Source organism: Artibeus jamaicensis, unplaced genomic scaffold (assembly GCF_021234435.1).
Source record: "Artibeus jamaicensis isolate MK-2021 breed Jamaican fruit bat unplaced genomic scaffold, CSHL_Jam_final contig_1015, whole genome shotgun sequence".
In the NCBI taxonomy this organism is placed as follows: domain Eukaryota; kingdom Metazoa; phylum Chordata; class Mammalia; order Chiroptera; family Phyllostomidae; genus Artibeus; species Artibeus jamaicensis.
This window is the reverse complement of record NW_026521194.1, coordinates 1,373,990-1,400,634: the sequence shown is the minus strand read 5'-3', so window position 1 is coordinate 1,400,634 and position 26,645 is coordinate 1,373,990.

Genomic DNA, 26,645 nt, shown 5'->3' with positions numbered 1-26,645 from the left:
ATAAATAATGCCTAATAATGTCCGAAGTACAAACACCTTTTCCATAAATGCTGTTAGAATTATGAATTGATTAATATTGTCAAATTTGCTGTCTGGCAAAATATATCAAAAAGTTTTTAATATTTGTAGTTTTTGACTCAGTAATTTCAACTCTGGGAATCTACCCTAAGGAAATAAGTCCAACTTTAAATAACCATATCCCCGACTGTAGCTAGAACTGTTTTCCATAACAGCCAAAAAGTATAAACAACAAAAATGTTCAGCCATGAAAAAATTGGCTAAATAAAATGAAAATAAAATTAAATGATAGTTTTAAACATTAACAATAACACTAATATTCACCTTATTATATAAAATATAAAATATTGAATCAAATTTTAAAAGAATATAATGACAGCTATGTAAAATGGATACAGATAGGTATACATTTGCAACATAGAAGACTAAAAAGAAACAAATGATTTCTTCTTCATTTTGCAATTTTCCAAATTCTCTGAAATATGGAGATGGTAGTTTTAGAACATAACTCTTTCTTCTTGTACAGTTAAATATTTTCATCATAGAATGATACATGCTTGTTAGAAGAAAACACAAAACTACATGTCAACCCAGGCTACCATAACAAAATACAATGCAATACAATACGGGTGACTTAAACAACAGAAATTTATTTTCTCACAGTTCTGGAGAATGGAATTCTCAAACTGAAGCCCAGCAGCACTGATTTCTGGTGAGAGCTCTCTTCCTGGCTTGCAGATGGCCTCCTCTCTCTTTGTGCTGACATGGTAGAGAGAGAGAGCTCTGGTGTCTCTTTCTTTGCTTATAAGGGCACTGACTCTATTAGATTAGGGCTCCATCCTTCTGACCTCATTTAACCTTTCTTGACTCCTCACAGGCCATTTTCCAAAACACAGCCACATTGGGGATTATGACATGAATGAATGAATTTTGGGGAGACTTGGCCCATAGCAACATATACGTAACAGAACAAAAACACTGTCCTCCATCAACCTCCTTCCCCACATCACCACAGGACTTCACTTCTAATAAACTGAAATGCATCCTTGCAAATGCTTGAAAATATTTGAAAAATTATTTGACACATATCTGCAAATAACCATGGAAATGTCAAGGTATTATAAAATGTTCATTGCAAAATAGCAATATCACCTCTGATTTTCCTAAGCAGGAGGATCTTTAAAGTTTTAGTTATATTTTCTGCCATTTAAATCCATACTTTTAAACCATACATTTATTTATGCCATGTAACTCTTTATTTATTTTTTAATTACAGGTGACTTTCAATACTATTTTGCATTGGTTTCCTGTTTACAGCTTAGTGGTTAGACAATCATATACTTTGCACAGTGTTTCCCTCAATACTTGAAGTGCCCAACTTGTACCATAGGTTGGTACCACAATAGCATTGACTATATTTCCTATGCTGTACTTTACATCATCATAACTATTCTGCACCTGCCAATCTGTACTTCTTATCCCTTCACCTTTTTCTCCCAGTCCCCCAACACTCCTCCCTTCTGGCTATTTATTTAATTTAGATGTTGTCCACCAACTTCCCATTATTATAGATTAATACCACCTCTCTTACACAATTCCTCTTCCCCAACATGTTCTTCACTCCCTCCTCCCATACTGCCATCTAGTCACTCTGACACAATTTCTGAAATTCATTTTCTCTAGAAGACTCATCGTATTAAAGAGAGATCCAATCATGTCGAGCTGTGTATCATTAATTTATATAACCATAGGAAAACACTACTGCACAACAAATGTGAGTATTTTTATAGTATTCTTACTTGCTGCCACAAGGAGAATGCAGAGCCTGAGTGACATCCAATTAATAGTACCAGAACAAGTAAATACCACATATAAACACAAAGAATGTTAGCATCTACATCATCCCATAACAATAGTAAATTAAAGTAAAATTTGAAATTTTGAGATATAGACCCCAGCATACAGTTAAAATTTCTGGAAGAACACATTCGATAATCTGCTTGCCACTTTAACACAAGTAAAGACATTTTTAATGGAGAAAAAAGAAAATGATAAACTAGACTTTGGGAAGAGAGAGAGAGGTGGTGAACCAGGGAACGGCTCTTACTAACAAATACAACTTCCACTCCCATTCCACCAATGTACGTAAATCATGTGGCCTCTTCTGAAACTTAGCAGGGTGGGAATGTTTAACCTTCTACAGAGACAGGGACACAGGAGAGAAAATTTGATAGTTTACCAAGAGAAATATAACCATCATCATAGAAATCCAGGGTGACAAAAGGTAGGAATATCACCTTTCCTTTGCTCTTATAGGCTCCTGATGCAAAATGGTCAGTTGGGAAGCAGAGCAAAGGAGACTGTAAACAAAAATGGAAGCCCAAATGTCACCTTATGAATGAGACTGTCTTCACTGAAAACGTTAGCAAATTGGAGACCTTGGACCAAGTCAGCTGAGAAAAATTTCCAAGGAAAAATTATTTTTAACTATTTTCTAAAGGAAAAAAGACACTTTAACACCAAAAAAATGTAGAGAAAGGTATAATGTGAAAATAACAGACAATGCTTTAAGTTGATTATATGTCCTATGTTAGAAAATGAGACAAACACATTATCTTTAACCCATTTCTCCTTTGAGAAAGAGCCTTCACTAAGGCTTCATCAACAGAGCAGCTGGATTAGGAGTATGTTTTGAGACCCCTGTTGTGAGTGATGCTAGAGAAAATGTCATCTCCTGGCAGAGGACGAAGGTGCTCTCATCTGAGCCTGTTTAATCCCACTGTTAAAACCCTGCCACCATTTTTTTTCATTAAAAAAATAGACTAAGAAATGAATATCTGTATGATCTGTAACTATTTGTCTATTGGACTCATTTGGTTAATTTAGTCAGCGTTCTTTGAGTGCAGGAATGATGCTGAATTTTATCATTTTTTTTCTTAGTATGATACCATCCAAATTGTATTCAAGAAAAAAAAACAGACATCAGACACTGTTGTAATTTGCTATAAGGTCATGAAATATAACATGCACATCAAAAAATAAAATATGTTTACAACATATATTTTACTTCTTATTACACACTTCAGGAAACTGGCTTTTTCTTTTAAGGCAATACTCAGACCCTTTTTGGTTTATATGACAGAGAAGAATTGCATGCCTGGTGACACCTGTGGAACCCAGATGGGAAAGAGAGAGAAGTGGCAGCGGTGGATCTCATACTGTATTAACAGACTAGTGTTACCTGGTAAAATAGTAGCTCCATCACAGCATCCTATCCAGCTCCTTGCTCTCAGGTGGGAGAATCAGATCTGATCAAGAAGATTTTTGGGTGAGTCTGCCTCCTAAACCTCTCCCTTTAAAAACACGTTGAGAGGCAGATATTGCAAGGGTAACAACACTCTGATGAAACAAAACTGAAGGGCGTGGTTTTGCCCCAGAGCATGGTCAAGGTGAACAGGCTCTTGTAAGCAGTATTTCTCTGTTTTTCCTTATAATAATAGATAGGCAATCAATTGTGAAATTAAATAGTTTATATCTTTAGAGTTGAATCAATATTTAATATTTACATCAAGAGGTTAATAATTCACTTATTTTTAATTAAATATTGAACTTATGACAAACTGCTTTTAAATCATAAAGTGTCACAATAGTGCAGACAGATTGTGTAGACTGTATTGCAGGAGGCATTATGTTAACAAAGAGAACAGTGGCTAAACACCAACATGGATTATCTATAAGCAAAGATATTGAATATCTGTAAGTTGTGACTCCATAAACATTTCCATCAACACACAACTCCTATATTTCTATTTTAAAGTACTTCAAAAATACCACATTGTAATATCATATGCTCCTAAATTTTCACATCATTTTGTATAAAATTACCTTTTGAACTATATCATCCCTCTGCTTAAAGGTCTCCAATAACTTTCCTTCTCACATAGAGTAAGCTGCAGGGTCTTAAATGATCCAGTCCTCAGTGGCAATTTAATCTCTTCATCCATTGTTCTTCCCTCCCTTCTCTCTCCACTCCACCCAGCCTACTGGCCTCTGCACTCCTCTTTAAATGCACCAGGTATACTCCTCCAGCTTAAAGGCCTTGAGCCTATTTTTCCTCTCCTTGGAATGTTCTTCCTGTAGACTTCCACCAGGCTCCTTATCTGAATTCTTTCAGAGACCACTCCGATCAAAGACCACTCCATCCAAGAGCCATTCTCCATATGCATGTGCACGTTATGAACTGAGTGTGTGGGTCCCCCCAGAATTCACATGTTGAAGATCTACCTATTTAATGTGATGGCATTTGGAAGTGGGGTTTATTTGAAGGTAAGTAGGGTTACATGAGGTCCTGAGGGTGGGGCCTTGGCCCAGTGGGATTAGCGCTCTTATGAGAAGAGATACTGCCGAGCTTGCTTTCCTTCTATCTGCCTTGGGAGGGGAAAGTAACAAGGCTTTCCTCTGCCAGCTAGGAAAAGAGCTGTCAGCAGAACCCAACCTCGCTCGCATGCCAATCTCGGACATACAGCCTCCAGAACTGCAGGAAAATGAATTTCTGTTCCTTAATTTAAGCCACTCAGTCTATGCGGCCCAAGCTAACTAATGCACTGCATATGTCTATGCTGACTGTTTCAGCCTGTGGGCTGCACTCTCGGTTGCTCTCCAGGTAGACTATGTGTGTGGGCCACACTGCTCCTTCTCACTGCCTGGGGGCAGGCTTCCCCCAGAATAGGCATCTCAAGGGAAGGGAATCTGGTGGAGCTTCACTATTTTTACATTCTAGCCTCAGAAATCACAAAGCATCACTTCACTCCGCAGTCTAACAGAGCAGTCACACCCTGCTCGGGTTCAGTGGGAGGGCAGAGAGTCCCCTCCCTTGCCTGGCATCTGGTGAAGTTCTGGAAGAACATATCACTCTGGCCTTTTCAGGAAAACATAACGTGCCAAAAATTCCTTCCTCTCCCCACCCGAACTTCTAGGAACAGATGTCACATACTGAAGTTCTTCTTGCTTAGCTTGAGGTAAGGAAATGCATCTCCATCCTTTCTTCACTGTGTGGAATGGAGGTAGGAAAAAGATGCCACAAATGCCAACCCTCTCCAAAGAAATTGTCTTTTTTCTTCTAATTCCAACTTGGGCTTTTTAAAAAAAAATTAACCTTCTGAGTGGGTGTGGGCCTAAGGAGGTACTTTATTTGCAAATCTTGTATAAGTGGCCTAGTGTCTGAGTTTTGGAGTTTCATGATGCGTAATTTTTTCACGGTGGGCCTTCGGGGAGACAGCTGAGAAGGAGGCAGAGTCTCCCTCAAACATCTCATTAATTAGAAAGTAGGATTCAGCAGCACACAGGGAAATAAGGCCAAATTCACTGAATTTAGTTCATTTTAGATGTTCAAGGACAGGTCGATGCTTAGAAACCTATTAACATTAACATTTGGCACCCATAAAATCTAGAGTGATTTTTATAAAACAATAGAAAAATGCACATAATCTCATGGTAAGCAAGTTAAGGACACAAAGTGACAAGCCACACTCACACAGATACAAATAACCAATGGAAAAATGTACAACCTCATTCAATAAACCAAAATTACACAAATTAAAGCATGTAGTATTATAAAAAGTATAGGTAATATGCAATATTACTTATTATACAATAGGTAATATATAATAGATAATATGTGATACTAATATTAAGGTGTTTTTAAATTCTCTGTCAAGATTCAGATAAGTAATATCATCGCTTTATTAAAGCTTTTGATGATTCCTCCAAAAGGAAGGAATCTTAGCCCTCCTTCCAACCCAGCAGCACTTCATCGATAGCACACATTCCCTACTGCTATGCATGGGTCTGTCCTTTACTCCTAGATAGCATTTTTCTATGAAAGCAAGAGCCGTGCCTTATTAGTCTTTCGTATTCCTAATAGCACTTAGCTCAATGCCTTACATGGAATTCATTGAACAACAAAGACACAAATGGTGTTAGTAATAAACCTGATATGTATTGAGTTTACTATATACCCAGCATTGTACAAAGCGCTTGATACAATAATTAAACCTCATCCCTGGAGATAAGATGCTATTATTAGTCTAATTACAGACTAGGATCCAAAGACATAAAGAGAATAAGTAATTTGTCTGTGTAAAAACAAATCTCTTCATTGTTTGAACTGTTTTCTCTAATGGGCCTGTCAATGAATTCTAGAGGTCTTACAGCATTGTTGCGGCAGATAATGACAGGAAAAGGGGGTAAGTGAGAAAAAATCTTCAAAAAATAAAAGTAGAGGCAAATAAATGGTATATGCATACAAAGGAGAAAGCAAGTATTAGATTCTAAAATCTGATGATAAGAATTACAGAAATGGAAGAATATAATGGTAGTACGATGTAGTTATTATTTAAAGATTGTCATCTTAATAAAATAATTGGTTATATTATAAAAGAAACATGGACAAAGCCAAAGGGGGGGGGTGGGACCAAGGGTGGGGTGAGGGGGAGTAATGGGGATAAAATGGAGACAACTGTACTTGAACAATAAAAAAAAGAAAAAAGAATTGGTTATATGACTTTGTAAAATATATTCTTTAAAGTGCGGACAAAAAGAAAAACACCCATTGATATGTAGATCAAGTACATACTAGAATACATTTTGCCTTTTAATTCTGCTTGAATAAGCATTTAAGTGGCATTTCTCTATTATTATTGATTGTAGCTTTCTATAACCCAAACCATCTTCATTTTTAAAAGGAGTGTTAGTCTGATATGTACTAGAATGTTGTGTGCTTTTCTAATTCACCTTGACATTGATTCAAACTTTGAGGATATTGAATTTGGATCATGTGAGGTACAAAAGGACACATGCGAAGAGGTTAGTTTTGGCCCCATGTACTTACAGGATACTGTGCCTCTGTTCTAGAACAACGGAAAAACCTGGCTTTTTCTGCTCTGAAGTTCAAGGGCTCAGAAGGCTCCAGACAATAGAGGCATTCACTAGGCTCAGCCTGTGCTGGATGAAATTGAAACACTGGGTCACTATTGCATGTAAATCTAAACCTCTCTAGCACATATATAAGCATCTAGGAGTGTGTAATTCATGGCAGAAACTCGAATTGGTAAAAGAGGCATGTTTGAAGTAATAAAAACAAGAAGAAATGAAGTGAGAATCCCAGAGCCTTCCTTGCATGCCAGAATCAAGTGGACGTGTTACATTCTTTCCTTCTGAGCGTCCCTTCCACACCTGTTCTTGCTTTCCTGGGGAATCCGCCAAAATGATCCAATTTCTAAGTCTTAGTGGGGAGAAAATAATCTTGTTCCAGGAAAAGGAAGCTAGGATTTACATTTTCCACCATTTAAAATATATCTTTAATATAAGAATATTATTTTAGTATAGGGTCTCAGGGAAAGCAAAATGCCACCGTCACAAGCACACAGCACAGGGAAGTTGGTTAATATGTTAATAGATTGAATTGCTCTGTGGCTCAGAGCTTGGTTTGTTTTTTTGGTTGGTTGATTGGTTATTGATTGGTTGGTTGGACATGTTGTGTTAGAGAAATGACCCCCAAGACGGCTGTATTTCTTGGTGAGTTCATACAGACTGAGCTGGAAATGGCTGCTCTCCTGGACACCTGGTCCCCCAGACTCAGTGCAGGCTCTGATTTTATTGAAGTAAAAAAAATTATCCTGCAAATATAATAGCCCAATGGTTAAAGTTTTTAGGAAGAATGTTTTATCCATGTACTCATTCATCAAATCTAAAGTATTTTGTGCACTTTTTTGGCTGTCACTGAGCTCCACCAAAAGATAGAAAAGATAGTAATTATCATCCACAGGAAATCTAAAAACTAGCAAGCAATAGAAGGGAAAATAATAATGGTAGTCATACAAGGTCTAGTTGAGACCATGTTGCATATTCTTGATAAAATATTCTATTACCAGAACAAAAATCACTTTCATGTACAAAATGTGTATTTGGGCTGAGTAGATTAATGTTATATTTTTTTCTCTACCACAGTGATATCTAAAACCATAGTCATTCATTCATTCTCAGTTTGCAACTCACTGCTGCCACCTTCCCCTAGCCTCAGTGTTCTCACCTGTCTGATGAGGGAAGCAAATGGGATAATAAAATGCATTGTTTCAGGAAGCATAATAGCATAGTTCTTTTCAACTCTGAAAGCCTGTCTCTGTTACTAAGTCATAGATGTTGGCTCAGAATAAAATACAGTTCCAGGAGTCAGAGGTTTCCAACACAGAGTGAGTGGCACTGAGCCGTTGTGACTGCTGCAGCCAGTGACGGTGAAGCTCATGATCACTTGGACTGAATGCTGCAGAGGAGATCCAAGCTTCGGCTGGGAGGCTAATTGACTTTCAAGATCCTCGTCTCAAATTCTATTATTTTGGCCTGCAATTCATGTCTCATGCCCTCTTCCTGGATAGAGTTTTTATTTTATTTTTTCCTAGAATGAACAAAAAGTGAAAATAATAGCAACCTGTACTCTCTGCCCAGCAGCCACACAGCTGACCTTTCTGATACGCTCGACTGTTGGATTGGGATGATGCCAATGAATGTGGTTTCAGGTTGGTGCCAACCTGGTTAGGTTCTCTAGAGACTGGAAGTTTTACGTGGTTCTCTTACTTATAGTGAGAAGATCCAAGTGACAAACCCAGATCTAACTGACTTCAGAGCCTTTGCATTGAATCATTACAACTTTCCAGATGCATTTGTCCATTGCCAGGCAGGACTGGCTGAAGATCAGCAGTAAGAGTTAGATTTCTCAGCCTGTTCCTTTAGTCAGCAGATAGGCACTAACCAGTATTCACCACGAATCTATATAAGCAAAAATATAGTTAAGGTTCTTGGGCTCTAGCCATAGTTAAATGTGAGATATGCCTTCATTTTTATATTTTAAAAAGTCGACATTGGGAGTATTTAATTAAATGGGCATACCTCCAGACAAATTGATGTATATACACACCAGTGAATTTAGAAGTTTCTTAATCTCCAGTCCATGAAATTAAGATGAGGCTGGGCACAGCGGTCCTGGCTGGCAGTGATTCTGGGACTGCACAGCGAGCACTGGGCTTGGACAGGGAGCTCAGTACTTCTTGTCCACAATTTTTAACTCATAGAATTGAGAGTCAATTAACACAAAAGTATCACAAAATCATGTCCATCTGGAATAAGCAGTGTAAATAATCTAAGTTTGAATGAATAAACCCAAGAGTGATTAGACTGAAAGAGAAAGCCAACAAATAAAGCTGAAAGAATTAGGAAGAACAGGAAATGGACACTATAGAGGGTTTGACTCAGCCTGAAGAAATGTAATTCAGCTGGAAAAACAGTCTTTCTGGATTTGAGTAAGCGGGAGACGTTCTCTGGTCTAGAATTAGACATTTACTGTAGCTTATTTTTCTTTAGCAGCAATTGTGGTGGGCAATTCTAGATTTCTCCTATATCTGGTGAACTTCTACTTCCAGTTACATGAAACACTGCTTCCCCTCTGGTACCCCTGCCCCTTGCTTTCAGCATTTAGGCAAGGCCATGAAACTGGCTTTGTCCAGTGAAATATGAGAGGAAGCATTATGCATGTCTTCCAGGAAAGCTTTGTACAATAATAATTGCTAGTGCTTGACTTTCCAGCCTGTCTCCCTGTCACAGAGAACCCGATGATGCATGTCGAGACTGTAGTGACATAAAATGGGTGGAATAAATAGGGCAGAGCCTCCCACCAAGATGCAGTGGACAGACACATCGCATAATGGGGAAATAAACATTTGTTGTTTTAAGCAACTGAAGAGTGGGGGTTGTTACCACAGCTAACCTGTCTGTCCTGACTGATGTCAAGCTCATGGCCATAGATGGGAATACAACAAATTTATGTAAAGGAGTTATAGCAAATGGGCTGCAATGAACATGCAACTTTATATTCCTCTCTCCAAAGCTATAGCACAGGGTTTTATTCTCCTAGAAGCTTTTATAAAGTAGTGAAAAAACTAGGGGAAAAATTAAAAAAAAAACAATTTAGCACATGTTGGATTCTCTTATTTCACAATATACCTATGTCCATGACAGTGCTTGGTAATTCAATATGCATTAAACTATAAGTTTTTACAGGACAGGGAATGAGACTTTTTCTTTTTTACAGGTATCCTACTGCCTACCACAGAACTTTTCAAGCGAGTTTACTGAATAATTATTACTGAAATTTTTTGTTCTATGTTACTGCTTCAGGTACAAAGTTCCACTGAGGAATATTATCCTCACCTTACCCTTCTAATTTAATTCGATTTCATTCTTGGGCTCCTCAGGCTGAAAGCTCTTGCATATGCTGTTCTCCCCACTTAAAATGCGCTCCTGATTCCCTCTGATGGATTTCCTACCGGCTCCTCTGGAATCACTTTCAAGCATAATTACCCCGAGTACTTCTCAAATTTTGCAGTCTCAGGACCATTTTTAACTCTTAAAAATTATCGAGAATTTAAGAGGGCTTTTATTCATATGAGTTATAGTTATTTATGTTTATTGTATTCCAAATTAAAACTGAGAAAATTTTTAAAATACACTTTAATTTCTTCAACAATAAAAACCATGACGTGTGAATGTAAACAACATAGCTTTATGGAAAAAATTCTATTTTTCAAATCAAAGCCATTTTTACTGAGAAGGGCATTGTTTTCACATTTTCATGAACTTCTTTAATGCCTGACTTTAATAGGCAGCGGCTGCATTCTCGTATCTGATTCTGCATTTGATTGGTTGGAATACCCCACACTGCAGATCTTCTGGAAAACTCCACTGTATACTTGTGCGGGTAGGAGAGCAAAAATAAATAACACCATCCTAATGCTATCGTGGAAAGTGTTTTGAATTTGTTTGCCCCTGAAAGAATCTTGGGGACTTTCAGGGGTCCCTCTCTTTCTTCTCTGAAATGCCTTTGTTTGAGAAAATTGATGAGAGTTTACCACTCGAATGTTCTCTGATTGTTTTATGTATATTAGACATAGGTCCCAACCTATATTTTAAATACTATGACAGCAGGCACAAGGAATGCTTACAAAATACAGAAGAGTGCAAAGTTTGTTATAAATATGGCCACAGGACTATAGCAATGGTTTACCAATTATTAAAGTTCTGTTATTTATGTTTAAAAATTTGTTTATTGTTGTTCAATTACAGTTGCCCATATATTTTCCCATCACTCTGCCCTGACCTATCCACCCTCCACCTCCGACACTCAATCCTCTCCCCACCAACGTCTTCGTACATGGGTCCTTTAAACATGTTCCTTGACTTGACCCTTCCCCTTCCATTATTGCTTAAATAAATATGCCGTTATAAAATAATCTAAGCTTTGAATTTTTTTCCTCATTCAACATCCTCACCATCACCAGAGATGAGAATAATGAATTAAGTAGTCATCATTGCAGTTCATTTTTATACTTGTATACAGTATATCTGTATATGATAGTCAATAGTGATTTCAGTTTTCCTTATGTAAATATTGTTTTATGCATCTTACTTCTTTTTAACTCAGAATCTTGTTTTTGAGATCTATGCACGTTGCTACTTATAAACCTAGCAATGCCAAGTCTTATTTCTTCATTTCCTAGGTGACGACATGTAAATTGTTCCTAACTGCTTGCTCACACCAGTGGTGCTAAATGAGTATCCTTGTCCACGTTTCCTTAGCGAAGCGTGCAATGATTGCTCTACATTAAACTCTTAAAAATGGACTATCCGGTCCTTTGTACATGAGCACACTTCTGTTTTACGTGATGTAGTCACTCTACAAAATGTTCACCGTTCTACATATTTCTGCCCCCAGTGTATGAGGATACCATGTGCCTTATACTTTACATTGTCAGAACATTTTTTATATCTTTTATTGCGCCCTTCTGAGCCTCGCACCGTTAGAACATAGTAGGTCTTTAGCAGATACTCACCAACTGAAGCAAGCAGCTTTAACCTGAGGGTTGGGTATTTTGATGGGGACACACTTTACAGTCAGAGGCACACTGCCTCCTTCCTGGTCCCACGTGATCCAAGCACTGGACTAGCTGGCTAGTTCTCATGTAGACTCAGCACAGTGTAAAACAAACAGAAGCTTCTTGTTTCTCCCTTCCATTCCAAGACGCACTTTGTGTTCCGTGTTCTTTAAGTACAGTAGCTCTGCCTTCCTTGATTGCCCACATCCTTAGCCTTCAAGGCAGCCATCCTGTCTTTGAGGTCTACATCAGTGAAGCCCTTAGACGAGTGCAGCTGACAAGCTTCATCCTGGACAGAAGCTGCCAGAATCCTCTTCTCCAAAGCAAACTTGACTTGAGATGCATAGTTGTGCAGTGAGAGAACACTGTCTGCATTCAATTATTCTTCTGCTAGGCTAATGTGATTGTTTCAAGACTCTACAAATTACCAGATGTCGACAACCAGCTCAAACGTGTTTCTCTGTCCCTATCAACTGAGGGAAATGTTCAAGTTGAGGGGGAGGGTGGTATCTCCTTGATTGTGGTTATTTGAAATCTGTATCTTTTCACTTGAGGGGAGTAATGGATATGTGTATGAGAAAATGTGATGATAGCACTGTTGTAACCCAGCTTAACTTAAATACCTGTGGCAGACTAAGCTTATAATAAAGTGCACATTTTATGTCAAGAAAAATATACTAGAGATATCAATGAGCAGTGCAGAACGGCATATACTAGATATTCCTGTGAATCTACATATCTTTGTGATTTCTTGTAAAATAAACTCACATCTGCAGTCGAAAAATTAAGTGATGTGGCATGTAGGACATAATAATATTTGAAAATATTATTATTATAATCATTTAAAACATGAATAATGGTCATATTTGACAGAACAGCCGAGGAGTGAAGTATGAAAATCACTGAGCAAGACAGTTCAGTAAGAAGACCAGAACCCCATTCCCCCCTCCCAAACATAATCCTCCACTCTTCCCCGACCCTCTTAGTGTTTACAAACGAGAAATTCTGGTGCTAATTGCTACTGGGGTTCAGGCCCCTCATCCGACAATTTGCACACTGCACATAGCTTCTGCTGTCATTAAATTTTCTTCGCTAATTCTTCAGGATAGTTAGTGAATGCAACAATTTCTAGACTTCAGAAATTTCTAAATTAGGACTTGATTTTGTTTCTTTCAAATTTCAGATTCTCTCTCCCCCACATTCATTCCGTCTTTTTTTCTCCAAACCTACTGAGCAGTCGTCTGGATTTTAAATACCAGAAGATCAATTCTAGCCTTATCTACAATGACTTCCAAAGCTAATGATATTTGGTTTAATTATTATCTCAGACTACTCACAAACAATTTACTTTACTTTCCCGAGAGAAAGTAATGTGTTATCAGGAATAAGCAAGTTTGTCTGTGATGGCTCCACATGTAAATTTCTTACTATTATTAGAAAAAAAAGTATAGCATAGTGTTTAAAAATATGTTTCCTTTTGGAGCGGGAAATCGAGAAGGTGTAGCATTTTGGTTTGGTGCATGAACTTCACAGTTTCTTTGAACTTCACAGTAGGCAGTGGTAAGAATAAACCTTTCCCAGAGACTTATCACAAAGTCAGATAATCTGGGTATATAACCTCAAACCTATCCCAAAAATGGTAAACTCATTAAAATACAATAAATACATTTTACTTAAGAAAAGCCAACAAAAAATGAAAAGGAGCAAATATGCCCTCAAGCTGGGAAAAATCATTTTAAACTCTCAAACATTTGATATTATCTTTCCAAGAATAATGGAGCAAAAAATAATTACATTCCTTTTCTTTTACATACTTTTATTCAGAGAAGCCAGATGCAGAATAAAGCTTTGCTTCCCTGCCAAACTGTCAACTTTGTTTAATATTTAAGTTTCATACAACACAAACACAAGAAGCAAAATTATTGCAAGTACTAGGGTTCTGAATCTGAATCATTTTTAACTGATCACTGTATATTCTGAAAATAGATATAAATCTTCATATTTCCCAGGTTTTTTTTAGTGCTTCCCACTGTAATTCCAGTGGAGATGGAAAGTAGAGTGGTTTTAATAGTATGGCATGTGTACTTTATATACATTTCAAGTGGTATGGTTTTCCACTATTGAAATGTATTCTTGTCATTTTGGAGTAATATCTGTTACCAGGAAAGGTTTAGGCTCCCAAAAAGACCTTCTTGTGCTAGCAATTATGGTCAAAGTCAAAATCATGATGGCCAGCACTTAAGTGCTTACTCTGCACTTGGCACTGGACTAGTCCTACACCTTCATTATTTACTTAATCATCACAACTACCCTTTAATGAAAATGTTATTTTCATCTTTATTTTACATATGAAGAAACTGAGACACAGAGAATGTAAGTAACTTGACCGATTCCATATGAATCATAGATTGAGTATTCTTTTCATTTCTCTCTCTCCCAAGATTCACTGAAATGGTATAAAAGCCTATATTATTTGTATACAATTACTTATCCCTGAACTGTGGTGATGATCCCTTCTAGATAGCATAATTTAACTTCCCTGTTGACTTTGGGCTGGGCCATAGGATTTTCTTTAGCCAATGGAACATGGGTGGAAGTTTTAATGCCACATTCCTGGGCTTACATGGTATGACAGTGCCTTTCTTGTATTGCTGTTGCTGTAAAGACAGTATGTCCCAGATCAAGCTGATCCTTCACCCTGGGTACCACCATGAGCAGACATGGGGGGGCCAGCCAAGCCAGCACTGTCAAGCAGAACAGGAGCTGACCCAAGTCCTCATACAATGTAGTGGGAAGCAGGTCTATGTTGCAAGCACTGAGTTAATGTGGTTGGTGACAAAATCTGACTGAAGAGAATAGACGATAGAAAAAAAAAGCTATAAACCCACAATAAGGCAAAGCACTAGGGAACAGCCATCTGAGGATAAAAAGCTAAACATTGTTGGGGGAGTGTTGATGTGAACAGTTCAGAGGAAATCACGACTTATAAAACATGCAGAAAGGCTGCAACCAGTGTGGGGAGAAACCTGCCTTTTGGAACATGTAATCATAGTACATTACCGAGCTGGACAGTAAATAACATTTATGTGACTACAATATTAAACATACTGCTTATGAAATTTCAAATTTTTGAGTCAAGCTACAGATATCACATGGAAGTTAAATATGTTTATAGAACAGGATATAGATGTGATCATCCTTAGCACTTTTAAAGTAGAATACAGAAGACAAATTGTGAGAGATGGAGAGTTTAAAAGAACTTAACAGAAGGGCAGGGTGCTAACAGTGCCATCTTACAAAGCAGAGTGTCCACAGAGCATTTCTAATCTTGATGAAATGGGAAATAAAGATAGAATAGTTGTTATGGGTTGAACTGTGTCGCCTCCGAAAAGATAAGAAGTTCTAACCCCCAGTACTTCCAAATGTGACCTTAGCTGGAGATAGGGTCTTCACAGAGGTAATCAAATGAAAATGAGGTCGTTGGGGTGGACCTCACACAAAGTCAGTAGAGAGACGATAATGTACAAAGACACGGGGAGAAGGCCACATACAAGCTAAAGAGACCAACCCTGCTGACATGTTGATTTTGAAATTTTAGACTTCAGAACTCTGAGACAATAAATTTCTTTTGCTTGAGTCCACCAATTTGTAATACTTTGATATGGCAACACTAGTGAAGTACTTTAACCAACTTGGCTGTAAGGTATAAATTGATCCCACAGAGAACCAGAGAATACTTATGTCGCAGTACTGGGAAAGCAGGGAAAAAAAGACAGTACTTTTACATTCACCTGATCCTTTTCTGTCAAAGCTAAAAGGCAAGAGAGAATACCTAACATTGAAAAACAAAGCAGCAGCGTTAAACACATGTTTAGAGAGTTCGGAGTAACTTTCTTAATTATTAGAAACAGACTCAATGTCCTCTGGAGACAAAAGTGAGGGCAGGAAATAATGGGGCAGGGAATGTTGCTTTTCATTAAAATTCTTCCCTTATGAATGAATTTTTAAAGCATGGCATATATTTCTTTAATTTTTAGAAGTAATGTAAAAATATTCAATTCAGAGTTATTTTGAAGGGGGTCACATCCTATGTAAACAAGTATCAATTATTTAAAATAGATTCTACACTATGTACAAATATAAGTTACAGCTTTCAGTTTACCCCAGCTGAAAACTCTCAGAGAACCTGAAGACAATGATACAGGTTGACCTCACATCAGGGGAAATCCCAGGCAAATGAGGCTCTACAAGTTACAAAGTTCTTTAAAATAAACAGTTAGTGTTATTGTTGAATGCTTAGATGTACTGAATCTTAGCAAAAATAGAAGTAATCTCAGCCTTTCAATGTGCTGAAGTTATTAGGACAGAATGGAATAAAACCATCTTGAGAAACATGCATGGGGTATTAGATGTAGAATTATAGAAGGTAAGGCGACAGGAGGAGCCAATTTCATTTTACCCCATTCTCTAATTCAATCATACATAATTCAATGTCCCACACATGATAGGAATGCTGCCTGAAGGATTAATGGGGTCAGTGTTCAAAGATTAATGGAACCATGTCAAAAGGACACAGGGACTGGCTTGCAGGAGCTCCCACTGGCCAAATGGGGAAATATATCTGTCAAAGAGAATGACAGTGATGGATTACAACACACATAATTTTTTTTAAAAACCCATGAGTCCATTGTTATAATCAGAAAGAGAGAGGTAGAGAGAGTAATGAAGAAGAATGTTCTTTATGGAAGAATATGAAAGGACTTACCTTGTACTTAAATAGAAGAGTTATAAATAGGATTACCTTGCTCTTAAATAAGAAGACTAAACATTTATGAAGATGTCAAGTCTTCAAATCTTTATTACTGTAATCTCTGAAAAGAATGTAATTCATATAAATAACTATGTGAAGTCACATGAGATTTAGCAACATATTGAGAGAAATAAGCTAGAGAATAACCTGAAGAATTCTAAAAAGTGAGTGAGACAGAGAGGGAAAATTTACATATTTTTACAAGAATACACAGAGCAATCAATGAAACAGAATTGAGTATAGAAGTGCATATGGGACTTTACATATGTCTAAATTTGCACTTCAAATCAATGTGGAAAAATAGAATGTTTAATAAGGGGAACTGAGACAATGTTGACATATGTAGGATAAAAAAGAAGAAAAATATGGATTTCCTACCTCCTTACTCATTTCCAAAGAAACTCCAAATCACTCCAAGATGTGAAAGTTTAAAAAGTGAATAAATAAACCATAAACATAATGGAATAAAATAGAAATACATATCCTATAAGATTCAGTGGAGAAATATATTGGCTAGGGTTTTTATTTGCAAGTAATAGGAAATAACTGGTCAACTGAAGCTATAAATGAATGCGCACAAACTCAGAAAGCATCACCAGGTAAATTAGAGTAGAAGGCTAGACACATGAGCCAGAACAAAAGAGGGGTAGGCAGGCAAAGCACAGCCTCAGTCACTCCACAGGACCACCTCTGAGGTTGATTTTGTCACCATACTGAGTCTCACCATGCTGTAGGCATAGCACCTGGCTTATCCCATGAGCCTGGGCCACAAATTTTGCTACAGCTACTACTTCCCAAGGCTTATGTGTTTACATCACTGGCTTCCCATGCAAAGTCCTGGGCAAGAGACTCAAACTGACTGAACCTAGATTAAGATGATGTCATAAAGAGCAACAGAGCTTGTTCTCAACTCCTCTCACAAGAAGCTCCTCTCACAAGAAGACCAACTTGCAATCTCCATGGACAAGACAACACTGTGCGAATCCCAAAACCTAGCGATGAAGCTGGAGCACCCACTGGACCACAGAGGTGAAGGATGGCTACATCAGAAAGGTAAGAGGAAAGGTTTTACATTTACCACATCACCCCTCCCCCAGGCCAGCACAATTAGAGAAGATCCTAATCATATTTCATCAGAAAGGGTAGTAGAGGATGACCTGGAGAAAAAGATCATTCTAAACAAGAAAACAACATGTGCAAATACATGCAGCAGTATCACTGGAAGAAGAGGAAAATATAAAAACCAGTTTGGGTGAGGTTTTCCAGGGGGATATATTTTAGCCTGTAGACCAGGGTGCATCAGAATCATATGGAGAACTTGTTGGAACCCAGATGGCTGGGTCCCTGTACAAGATCCAGAGTAGACCTGGGGTGGGGCCCAAGAAATTGCATTTCCAGAGACACTGATGCAGCTGGTCCAGGACCACATTTTGAGAGCCACTGCTCTATGCATTTGCAGTGCTCTAAAAATTTTAAGAAAGGGGATAAGATTTTTAAAAAACTGTTTTTGAAAGGTCACTCTATTGATAGATGTAAAGGATGCTGTAAGGGGAGGAAGTAGAGAAAATTTTGAAGGCTTTCACTAATGGTCTTAGTGAGAGATGCCAGGGTCTGAACTGGATGTATTCTCAAGACATGTATAACAGAGAGTAAGCTTTTGATACATATAGTTGTGAATGAAGATACACAAACCATCACAATAATCTTGACATTGAAATGACAGAAAGAATAAAGTGGAAAATAACTCCAGATTTCTAGGCTTCCATGACTGCATCAATTCTACTGTCCTTAATCAGCAGAGATAAAGCAGCAGATAAATAGATAGATGACAGATAGAAAGATAGATGATAGAATGCATGTATGCATTATATATGTATATACACACATACATATATACGTGTACATGCCCACATATATAATAGAAGGGCAATTAGATAGACAAAAACAAATAGTTAGATGTGCTAGGAAAGGAGACTCTAAGATACATGTGGATTAATCCCCATTTAAGTATAACATTTGGAATCAGTCTATCAAAGGAACAAAGTCTTGTAAATTATAAACAGTGGGTGCTCAATGAATGAGGACCAGTGGAGGGGGAAATGGGTTACTAAGCAATATGTATAAATTCTTAATTATAAAAGATGAATAAGTTGAGAGATCTGCTGTATAATATTGTCCCTATAGTTAAAAATACTGTGTTGCACACTTAGAAGTTTGTTAAGAGGGGAGATCCTATGTTAATCATTCTTACCACAATAAAATAATATTTGGAAAAAAAAGAAAATACCGGAGTAAGAGCTATAATCAGCTGCATCTCACCCAGAAGAATAAAAATGTAAGGCCACACGACCACTGAGCACCAAGAAATTACTTTCATAACATAATCATGCGAATTATCAATAGAGGATCCCCTTTCTCACTCCCTGTATTATAAGCTGGTTCCTTCTCTCCATCACTCGCCTTCCCTTCCCACTCACCTAATTCTGGCAGACAAACTACATGTGTGTGATTGCTATGGTGACAGCCCAAAACTAGGAATGAAAACTACTACATTTAACAAAGACCTATCCAGCAATGAGAAATCAGCAAAAATGATTTCTGTCTCACCACTGGGAGAGTTGCTCTGGGAGAAATAGAAGAATGTGTGAAGGAGAGTGAAAGCAACATGCCTGCCCTCCCCCACCTTGGTGATGACAGAGGAGTGGAGGCCACTGAGAGACTCTCCCTTCGCTTTTTAGAGTGACACAGAACATGAGAGACTCAGCATTACTTCATATCTCAATGTTGCAGAGTGGTAGGAAGTGCAGAGGTCTAGTCAGTGTTGCTGAGACATAGGGGAAAATACCAGAGAAGTAGAAGAGTAGCCCAGGGAAGTAGGGCAGGGTCAGGTCAAGCCCTGTTTTCTGCAAAGCTATGTTTGTCAAGCTTCCCCGGGGTTTCAGAGCTGTCCATGGGTAAAGGTGGTGCCTTGGAAGTCAGATAAAATCCTGAACGAGGTCACAGCCCTGCAGAAAACCCTGGCAAAGGCTCTGCTGGGGTTGAAGACAGAAACAATTCTTCCTGAGACCGCATCTACTCCCAGGAAGCTGTTAGGATCCTGACTGGGCTTAAGGCCCTTTAATGTGCCTCATGTTAAGGGTGAACATCAGACACCTTCTCAGTCACATAAGAGAGACTACAGTGGGCACAGGCATCTGGACAACACAAGCACAGGTCTGAGAGAGCTGAGAATTGAACAGTGGGCTGAAGGAGACTGGAAAAAATAAGTACTTCACATTGAATTTTTCCCTGAGATTACACTCTCCATGATTTTCATTGCTGAGCTAGAATTGGTGCTTATAAAGGAACTGAGTCCTATGACCAAAATAAAATATTTACCATTTCTATACATTTCTGATTTGTGACTGTGCCATAGTCCTGTGACTTGCCCTGCATTACCTCCTGGCCCTTTTCGTTAATGCTTCTACTGGAGTCATTCTCCTCTTACCCTCTGAGAACAGGCTAATACCGACACATTTTTCACCTCGTGCACCTATTGAAAAGCCTTACCTACAGTTTGTTTTCAACACATACCTACTAAATGCAAGAGAAAGCCTTCTCCATGTACACATTTGTATGAGAGTTGATTCAAAGGCTAGAATTCATGTCTCCTTGCCAGACTTGACTTGGCCACTCAAGCTGCCTGCAGGGGATGGGTTGCTATCTCACAAGACTATTTATCTACTGTACTCAGAAAATGGCTCCTTATAAAACAAAACAAGCAAACAAAAACTCCTTGATTAAAGGACTGTTTGTCATTTGAGGAAAAGGATGGGTTCATTTTTCTGCTAAAACTCCTAAAAATCTTTAGATTTTTAAAACAAGTATGATTTGGATCTAGAACTAGTCTTTTCCATAAAGTCTGGTCACTTTAACACCTTTTAAGTTGCAAACTTTAATTTATCAATGCTATTAAGTAATACCAAATGTGTGAGTTACAATGATTGTAAATAAACAGCTTCTTTGTAATCAGTGAATCAAAGCGCGTCCTCGTGCTTCACTGGCCAGATGAGGCTTGCTTGCCGTAAGCCAAATTGTGCTTTGGCCTCAATAAAAGGTAATTATAATTTAGTAAAAACATCTGATAATTTAAACAAGCTGAGCAGCACCAGCAAACACATGAGACCTCCATACACAGTGCTTTCTCCCCCCAAAAAACCATCAGATTAAGAAAATGATAAATGTGGAGCATACAATACAAAATACTCCATCATGTAGCTTGCAGACGTGTAACATATAACCCACATTTACAAACAGCCCACGGAAAACATTTTAAGTGAACTGCATTATTAAGACAGCTTTCAAAACATACTTTTAGAATACATTTGAAACAAAGGAATTCCAAACTGAATCCAAATATCAATAGATTCCAGCTGCTTTTATTTTCATGGCTAATATATCAGGGGTAGTGAGTTCCGGCGGTTACAGCAGGATTCTGAATTCCGATTTGGGTTGTTTGCCAAGTTCTTCCTTTGACTTAGAGTGTCATCTGAGACATGTCACTCACCTCTCATAGGTTTCCTTATTATTTAAGGGTTTCTGATGTTTATTAATGTCTTGACAATGTTAGAACTACAAGGAAGTCTTTCATAGCCCTGCTGAAGAGGCTTCTCTGGTATGCTGACTCTTTCACATATAACTTTTATTGGACATCATGTTTAGTGAGTCTGGGACTGTTAGAACAGGAAGAGGACTTGGAGATAAGGGAGTCCAGGACAGTCATGTCACGGGCTGCATTTAGAAATTCTCATGCTCAAAACAAAAAGTTAGCTGATAAGATCAAACACTCTGAGGGCAGAGAGCCTAAAGAGAAAACCAGGATTCCTAACTCTTTCCAATACATCCTTGTATATCTTTGATTGGTGGGAAGATCTGAATTAATGTTGGATGGGAATATAAGCTTCTTATGCCCTTTAAGCACCTAGTATAGTAGTGGACTTCGAGTCAATTGACCAATTCAATGAAGAGGCAATAAAACCTATATCTACTACTTGCTAGTCCTGGAATCATTCAAGTTCTCTTGTCCTAAATGTTTTCCTGTGTAAAGTAGTTATGACAGTGTTGAATTCACACAAACATTGTGAAATGGGTTAATGCATATACAAAGATTAACTAAAATATGTTACAAGGGGAGACATGATTCTTTCCCTCTCACTCCCCATCCCCATCATCTCTTCCCACCTCCAAACATTTCCTCTTATCAATATCCTCTTATCAATAAGCCTCCAAAATGCTGTACTGCTCATTAACACTCATATTTCATATCCAGTCAACTTCTATGTCCTACAAAATTGTCATTCATGACATCTTCCACTCCCTCCTCATCAGAGCATTATTTACTTTGTTTACATTTGCAAATGTCATTTAAAACCAGCAGTTGAGTGCAGAGGAAATACGGTAAAATAGTGAGATACATATGTCTAAAAGAGTCATGAAATCAGGAGCCAGGGTAGATACCAATGATGACGTGAACAGGCAGAATGATAAACTCAAAGACAGCAGAACAGCAGGCTTCATGGGAAGACTGTCTGGCTGAATCTCAGAGAAAGAGAGATTATGGGTAGGCGGGATGACCTTCATTTAAAGTGCCAAGACCAAAGCAGAGCACAAAGCAAGACCTTTGAAGGTCAGAATTCTGTATCTTATCAGCCTGTCCATAGTATGTATCCAATAAAGGCAAGTTGAACTGAATATAAAACAGGACTACTTAATACACTTTATTCATAACACCTGTTTCCTAAACTTGGTTTTCTTTTCCCCCTACTCCTTTATTCACTCATTCAACAAATATTCATTGTGCTATTCCAGTATATAATTTGAAGAGTTAAAAATGATGAGGAAGAAACATGAAGCAACAGATATTCCTCCTTCCTAACCTAGTTTTTAATGAATTTATTCCACTTTTGTTCTTACTCATTTTATGCATGCCTTGAATTGTCAGAAAAGATGACCTTGTGGTTATCTGTGGACATGCCCTTCTGGCTCATGTACAGAACAGGATCCCAGGTGGTGGGGTATGGTAAGAACCATAAAACCCTGGGGTGAGGAAACTTCTGCTGTTCCCCTAAGACCTTGGATGTCAAAATCATTTTCACCAGGGGTCACATCTGCCTCGCGATTGCCTTCAAAGGGCAGAATGTAGAGCTCCTTGCCCCTATTTCAGGAGTAGTTACATTTTTACAATCCTAAAACTACATTCAGTTTTTTGGGGATGGCCACAGGGCTGATGGGGCCCCCAGTACAGATGAGTTTGACACCCCTGCCTTGGATGATCTGGGACACATCCAGCCTGACTCTTATAATTTCAGAGGTTGAGTTTTCTAGGGCCCCTGTGGATCTGGTGAAATAGTTCTGGGATATATGTGCTTTCCTGAGCCTCCAGGGACAAATGGGTGGGGAAAAAATCAAAAGCAGGACATTCTTCCATAGGTTTAGGTCTCAAATGAGTGGAAGAACCTCCTCTCCTACCAACTCAGCCCATGGATTTTTTTCCTCTTTAAAGTGAGGCTTAAGCTCCCATGCCCTGAGGCTATCTTCCTGGACCATTCCATTCTGCAGTGATCTCATACTCATCTAAACTCCTAGAGCATTTATTTTGTTTGCAAATGACAACAGATAATATGTATTGAGTGCTTACTATAGGTACTGCATCTTCCATTCTATGTACATTAACTCCCCCTATTCTTACAACAACCCTATAAAACAGGTACCCTCCTAGCCTCACATTACAGATGAGGCAACCAGCTCCAGAGCCCATTCTGTCAGCCTCTATGTGCTGCACTGCCTCCCTCTGGAGGAAAATTGAAAAGCAAAAAACCCTACTGACCTGTAGGCCAAATACTCACAGTGTTAAAAATGTGAACAATTGCCTTCCAGTTTGTGGATGTTTTTTGTTTTCTTTTCTGTGAAGTCAGGTCATTAATTCACTCAAGCTACAATTAGCTGTCCAGAGAAGATGTAGCTTTGTTTATTTCATGTAATTCTACTGATCTTTTTCACAAGTCTCCACCCCAATGAACGGTAAAAATGTTACACTTGCCAGCGTATACTATCTCAGCATCTTCTAAGATAATCCATCTCTCTCTCTCTCCCTCTCAAGCAGTTTCTTTTGGTTCTGCCTCCTCCCCTCGTCCTCTCCAGATGATGTCTGGCTGTATGTGGGAACTAGGGCTAAGGTTACATGTAGTAGTGATGGGGGGTAGACACAGATCTTCCTTTCATTGGCCTTCTCTGGATCCTCTCTGGTGGGTGATGTGCAGCACTTGGCCTGGTTTGCTCTTTGAAATGATGGAAACTGGGAGATAACTGGTTAGGTCTGGCCTTGGAGATTTTGGGGTCACGCACTGCCAGATTCCATGGTCCTGGCTGATTGTCCACTTGTAAATTCTCACAAGCAGAACCTTCCTTGTCCTAAACCCAGACTCCAACTGGTTTGCCACGTCTCTCTAGCTCTCTGCACCTTCTCACAGAGCAGTCAGTGTATTTTCAATTCCATGATTTGCCTGCATAAGGCATGAAGACATTAATCAACAGGCCTACCTCAGGGTCATGGTCAACCACTTCTGGCCAACAACCCTGATTTAATGTCCATGGCCATGTGGGGGCCTCTTTCAAAGACATCACTTCATTATGTCATTGTCTGCCTTTTTGTTCCTACCCATCTCTTTTCTTACTAAATCCCCAAGAGAAAGGCTGAGCTTTCCCCCTTCACCTCTGATCTAACAAAGGCTTTTCTACAGTCTTCATTATAAACAGGGTGTGAAGAGAGAAAAGAGAATACCACCAGGGAGCATAAACTGGGCAGTATTTCAAATCAAAATTGAAATCATACTACAGTGCGTGCCATCGCCAACACTCATTTGGCGTCTATTACAATGGATTACACTTTTTGCGATTCACTGAGCACATAATCTGGACGTGAATTCATTAGATGGAATTTGTCAAATGATTCTATTATTCAGAATTCAAGATAATGAGTGTTTGAGGTTCTTCTTTTCATTATTTTCTTTACTTGCTCACCAGAATTCATATCAGTCCTTAATTTTATGTGAAAAAAATGAACAGAGTACTGATCATGATGCTTAACCATGATCCTTAATTTAAAATGTCAGCTTTGGGTAGCCTGAAGAAATGAAAGCAACAGAGAAGAGATTAAAGATCTGATGGTTAATGGCCCAAGTATTTCCTGTCCAAAAAGAAATACACACACACATATGTATGGTTTGGAAATTTTACATGATATATATATTACACACATGAACATGTATGTGTGTGCTATCTAGTGTAATCTGAGATAAGAATGGCCAAAAGAAAGACATGAGTGGAAGGAAGGGAAGTATGCTCTCTTATACAAGATTTCTAAGGGAAAGCACAAAGAGCCCAATTATCATGATTTAAGGATATTGTTATGAATAGGCACAGGCCAAGCATAAAAGTGTTGGTGGTGATGTACAGCATCTGACCACGACCAAGGAGATGTATTAATAATAAAAAGTTACCAAGGACATTTTCTACAGCTGCAGAACCATATAAATTTTTAACTCTGCCAAACTCTTTTCTCAAAAGAAAACAAGACATTTATTGTAATTCTTCTAGTATACTCCACAAGTTTTGCTTAGACATTAACTTCAAATATAATTTTTGCTTCCTGCCCTCACTCGATTTAAGTCTTAGTTCAACTTGTGGTTTGCCATGAGCATGTACAATAGTAAGTTAATTTACCGTTTGGGGGGACATTAAATAATAGCTCATCTAAATACTACATTTGCCCCAATTGCTGGCTAGAAGTCTGTTGTAAATGAAACTCATCTTCAATTGAGATTTCATCAGAAAATTTCAAGAAAGCCTATTTTGCTTTAGAAGATGTCAGATTTCCAAAAGTTAGGAAAAGTACTCTTCTCTCTCATATTGAAGCAAAAGACCAAAAGGGGCCAAATTGGTGCAGAGAGAAAGTAATCTTGGAGTACATTTCAAAGAAAATAAGATTCCGCTGAAAACCTGTCTATTAATTAAGGCCTTATGGTTGTTCTTCCTTATTTCCTTACTTCATTTAAAATCATTGGATTAGTCCCAGATAGGAAGAAAAAGTTAATTTTAGTTGGACAAGACTGAAAATTTACATGGTTCATCCCACAGTGTTCCTTCTTTTTTCTCTAAGCAACCATTCTTCTGATTTCTTAGGTGTTTTTTTTTTCAATTTATAAGTGAAATCACAGTAAATCAGGTGTAGTAAATCTTACTTTGTTGTTTGTCTTTAAGATTGCCTTATCATCTAGATCCTTTGGATTATACATAAATTTTAAAATCAATATATCAAATTTTATGAAGAATGCTGGGAGTTTTTTTTTCAATTATGTTGAGTCAAATTGACACTGTAACAATATTGATTCTTCCAACCACCTCTTTTGGTCTTCATCAATTTCTCTCAGCAATATTTTGTAGTTGTAAACATAGAGATGTAACATTTTCCCCTAGTATCTGATGTTTTCTGATGATATAGTAAATGGTTTTGTTTTCCAACTTTCATTTTCCAGTGTCTTCTTGATAGTATATAGAAAGACATGTTTTCTATTGATTGTGTAGCCCAGGATCTTATGAAATTCACTTACTATAATATTTTGCTAGAGAATTACTTTGAATTTTTTACATATACAACTATGTGGTCTACAAATAAATACAATCTTACTTCATCTTTTTAAACTTATATGCCTATTATATATTTACTTTCTTTATTGAACTTCTAGGACCTCAGCCCAGTGTTAATACAACTGGTGAAAATAGACTCCCTTGTCTTGTTT